The 5,220-nt window shown below is 41.1% G+C and overlaps 1 long non-coding RNA gene across 1 annotated transcript; it reads right to left on the minus strand.

The window, feature by feature from the left end:
* Positions 1-1,900: 1,900 nt before the first annotated feature.
* Positions 1,901-2,898, minus strand: LOC143261156 (uncharacterized). The gene is made up of 3 exons (XR_013035374.1): positions 2,807-2,898; positions 2,420-2,742; positions 1,901-2,351 (listed from the first exon to the last, which is right to left on the minus strand). It is a non-coding gene; the product is annotated as an uncharacterized LOC143261156 (long non-coding RNA).
* Between the last annotated feature and the right edge of the window lie 2,322 nt (positions 2,899-5,220).

The following is a 5,220-nucleotide window of genomic DNA, read 5'->3' on the forward strand; positions in this document are numbered from 1 at the left end:
TGGGGGCATTGTCAGGCGGTACTGCTGCAGTGGCTAAAACGATAAACGAGGCGAAAGCTGCGAAGAAACAATTGGAAGAATTGGAACGACACAATCGTGCCATGGAGGGCCGTGGAGTGTATCTTGCACCATACAAGCGTGGGAAAGGAATAAAGAAAAAAAAAAGGAAGACGAAACGAAAAAAGTAGATAACTCAACGACGGATCTTGAATTGAAAATTGTCTGTAGAAAATTACCACATTTTCGCGGAGTTTTCATGCTCGATGCATTGCCCAATAAAATATGGATAAATGAACGAGGAATAGTCAATCTGGATAGCAGTCATGGTCCAGGAACACATTGGGTCGCATATATAAAGCAGAAGTCGCGAATCAGCTACTTCGATAGTTTTGGAAATCTTCAACCACCAATCGAATTAATTCGATACTTCGGACCGAACGTGGTAATCTCATACAATCGCAAGAATTATCAAAATTACAACGAAAGCGTATGTGGACAATTGTGTGTAAAATTTTTGCGAGAATCTCTGACATAGCATTTTTAATCATTCTACCGCCGCTGCAAGAATGTCCTACACATTCACGTTATCGGGAAGAAGTAGCGTCTTATCGTCCAAGTACTTCCCGCCTATAGATCTGAGCAATGCCAACTACGAACTGGGTCTGCTCGATTTGCAAACTTATTATACAATACCAAACATCAGTTCGAATATTGGAAACAATAAATTTTATTTCGACGACAAAGATGAAGAGATAAGCATCCCAGATGGTTCGTATGAACTGGAGGCGATAAACGCTTACTTGAGGCGCGAGATAAGCATGCGGTATCCTGCAGCCAAAGATAAGAATGATCCGGAATACCCGCTGATCTTGCGAGCGAACAACAATACTATGAAAAGCGAAATTAAAAGAGCATATAGGATAAATTTTACAAAGCCTAATAACGTGGGTCCTATTCTAGGATTCTCTATGAATCGTGTTTTATCGCCAAACACATGGCATATATCGGACACCCCCGTAAATATCATTAATACGAATATTATTCGAATAGAATGCAACGTAACCACCGGTTCGTACGATAACGGGAAACTGGTTCACACGATACACGAATTCACGCCCAACGTGTCGCCAGGGTATAAAATATCGGAAACGCCGGCACGAGTCATTTACCTTCCGATCGTCACACGGTCAATGGATGATTTAACGATTCGCATTGTGGACCAGTCGGGACGTTTAATTGATTTTCGAAACGAAGAAATCACGATACGATTGCACGTTCGTCGAATCATCTCATAACCTCGGTAAAGAAACGTCATGCTAATTCACAATAATACGCCAAGCTTCAAAGACGGTGTATCGCTCCAAAATAATAATAATAATAATAACAATAATAATAAGGAGAAGAAGACGAGGAAATTAACTGCACGAAACGTTAAATATCTACAATCTTTGGGATTTGTCGTTAACAAGTAATCGCACGCACTCGCATCATGTCGTACGACATTTTGAACATCTCCGAAGCACCGACCTTCGACAATTGAATAACTAAGATCGAACTGCACACCTACAATCCGTACGCCAACACTACGTTTGGAAACAGCGATGAGATAAGAATACCCATTCAACATCAAGACTTGTACACTCTTCCGTGTAAAAGCTTCCTATACGTGGAGGGAAGACTCAGCCTACCGGGAGGATTGGCAAACGACACGGTAGCTCTAGACAACAATGCGGTGGCGTTTATGTTCGACGAAATACGTTACGAACTGAACGGAGTGGAAATCGATCGGTCCAGAAATCCCGGTACAACGACGACCTTGAAGAATTATGCGAGTCTGAACATTACGAAGAACAACGCGCTTGATGACAATCGCAAGCCTCCTCCCCTCTCCTCCTCCTCCTCCTCCTCTTCAGGATGACGCTCTTAATTAAAAAAAAAATCATTATTAAAAAATAAATTTTAATTTCTTTTAAAATAACATTTGTTATACATACATACCTCTTCTCATCCATGGTATAATCGTAGATTCCGCACTCGTCCACACCGCATCTTGATGGTGACATTGAAATGATTGTGGGATGAGCATCGATCGGCACGTTGCCGCAATTTTCCCCCAGTACATATGGACAATTCCTCGACCAGAAGTGATGCTCCGACATGGCCCTGTCGTTATGTTGCCACTGATGCAATTCGATGTCGCATGCAAAACATGCGACAAAATCGTCCTGTCCCAGATAGTAAAATCCTGCGGCTGCAAGTTCCTCCGGTTGAATATATTCAATTGGCCAGAATTCGAAACTTCGAAGTCTATCCTCCTCGCGTCGATAATCAATCATCGTCATTATCTCTTTCTGCAAAGAAAAAGGTATCGTGGAAATGAAAAATAATAGTAACTAAAAAAAGGAAAAAAATACGTTACCTTCCATGAACTACTGACAAAAGACGCGCTCCTCACTGAGGGCACAGTGATACTGAACCGTTGATGACAAACGTAAGCCTCCTCCTCCTCCTCCTCCTCCTCCTCCTCCTCCTCCTCCTCCTCCTCTTCAAGAAGACGCTGTTAATTAAAAAATAATCGTTATTAAAAAAATTAATTTTAATTTTTTAAATAACAATTATTATACATACCTCTTCTCATCCATCGTATCAACACCGATCGGCACGTTGTTACAATTTTTTCTCCCGAGGACATCACCTCGACCAAAAAAAGATTCGCACAGGCTTACGTCTTTCGCTCTATTTCTACAAAAAATGCACCATAAAAATAATTGTAAAAAAATAAAAGATAAAGAATAAAAAGAATTACCTTGCTGGTACCAATTGCGAAAGATTCGCACCTCGCTGAGGAGTGCACACAGGCTTACGTCTTTCGCTCTATTTCTACAAAAAATGCACCATAAAAATAATTGTAAAAAAATAAAAAATAAAAAATAAAAATTACCTTGCTGGTACCAATTGTGAAAGATTTGCACCTCGCTGAGGAGTGCACACAGACTTACGTCTTTCGCTCTATTTCTACAAAAAATGCAGCATAAAAATAATTGTAAAAAAATAAAAAATAAAAAAATTACCTTGCTGGTACCAATTGCGAAAGACGCGCACCTCGGTGAGGGCACAGTGATACTGTACCCTCCGCTTTGATGTTGAACTAGGCGTCCAACAATGAAGCCTGCATGGTGGGTCCATTGGCCCATACTTCGGGTCCGCGGCTAAAATTTCGAATTTGGGGCAACTAAAAGATTCTAAATTAACATGTCGCACGCCAATTTGGTTTAACAAATCCCTCTCAATATGACCCCCCTTATACGCGATTACGGGATCCTTAAAGCCGCGAATAAAAAGTTTAACTAATGTCGAAATATCTATCTGATTATAATTCTTTTGCCCCGAAAAATTTTTGAAAGGAATTCCATGAATGAAATTCGTGACGTACCATGCAGACTTTCTATCAGCTTCACTTAAATCGCTGTATTGGACGCCTAGCTCGAATTCATATAGAGACGCGAAGCCTGTGCGCACATTTACGATGGCTAGTTCTTTACAAAGAAACTGCTTATTTACGTTAAATCCGTCCATATCTATAATAAAGTCTATTCGCGATATGATTGATTTTTTAATATAATTATTAAGTTTTCACTAGCACACTGTTTTTCACTGTCACTTTGTCTTTAACAACAACGATTTGATTTGCTCCGCATTAGGCTTCGTCTATTTATTAACATGCACACATGCACTTCTCTCACATCGTTATAATCCATCTCACTCTCTCTCCAAAACGATAAAGTAGAAAAATACATCTCTCCATCCATATCGTTGCAAGATAGAGAAACTGCTGCAAAAGAGAATGCGGTGCAAGAGAAAAAACCGAGATTAGAAAACCTTACTTTAATAAATCTCAACGAGACCGAAATCCTGATATCGCTTCGCAAGCGACTTCCCGGGTAAAGCATCCGCGAGTCTCTCCGGATACAAAACCACAAACTTCTTCGACGTTGCGAACGATTGCAACAATGACACGTTGAAATTCCATATCAATTCCCAACTCAGTAGCGAATAAAATGTTCGCTGCAGAGGGAAAAGCAAATATGCAAAAACAGTAAACGAGAGAGAGAAAAAAATATCTCTCTCTCTCTCTCTCTCTCTGTCCACATCGTTACTGCAAAGAAAAAACCGGGGATAAGGAGACTTCCAAAATCACTAATCATGGAAAGGATGTGAAAACAAACCGTTGCAAGGTGGAAAAAATATCTCTCTCTGTCCGCATCATTTGCAAGAGAGAGAACAACCGCTGCAATACAGCCCTCTCTCTCGCTCGCTACAATATTATACCGAGATAAAAAAAACTTACTTTAAGAAATCTTAATGAGACCAAAATCCCCGATATCGCTTCGCAAGCGCGGGTAAAGCATCCGCGAGTCTCTCCGGATACAAAACCACAAACTTCTATAAATGCGTCGCGCGAGAAAAATCATGCATCGTTTTTGCAAGAGAGAGAACAACCGCTGCATCCTCCCCTCTCTCTCTCTCGCTACAATATTATACCGAGATAAAAAAACCATACTTTAAGAAATCTAATAAACGAAACCAAAATCCCCGATATCGCTTCGCAAGATAAGCAACTTCCGGGTAAGGCGTCCGAGAACCTCTCCGGATGCAAAACCGCAAAACTCCTTATCGGTGACTTCCCCCCTCCACACGACGCGTGCCGCTCACGATGATGCTTCCTTCCCTTTACCCCCCCCCCCCGGCTCAGCCTTCCCCTCACCCTTGATTGCAGAACGCAACCTATATACCTACTGACTTGAATTTTTTTTTAAATCGTAAAATTGTAACGAAGTTATTGTCTAGTATACAGGGTGTCCTAAAATTATTGTATTTCCGGGAAGTGAGTGGTTCATGAGGTCTTTTGAAGCAACCTTTTCATCAGCAAAAATGCGATCCGCGGCTTCATTTACAAGTTATTAACGAAAAACAGTAATCAATGAGAGGCCAAGATCAGCTGACACGAGGCGACCGAGCCAATAAACGGAATTGGTTTTCGCGCCCTTGTTAGCTGCCCCGCCTCGCGTTAGCCGAGCTAGCTTCTCATTGGACAGCGTTTTTCGTTAATTACTCGTTAACGATGCCTCGGAGAACATTTTTGTAAAGGAAAAAGTTACTTCAAATGATCTCAGGAATCCCACATTTCCCGGAAATACCATAATTTTGAGACACTCTGTA

This window comes from Megalopta genalis, unplaced genomic scaffold, assembly GCF_051020955.1.
Source record: "Megalopta genalis isolate 19385.01 unplaced genomic scaffold, iyMegGena1_principal scaffold0038, whole genome shotgun sequence".
NCBI lineage: Eukaryota > Metazoa > Arthropoda > Insecta > Hymenoptera > Halictidae > Megalopta > Megalopta genalis.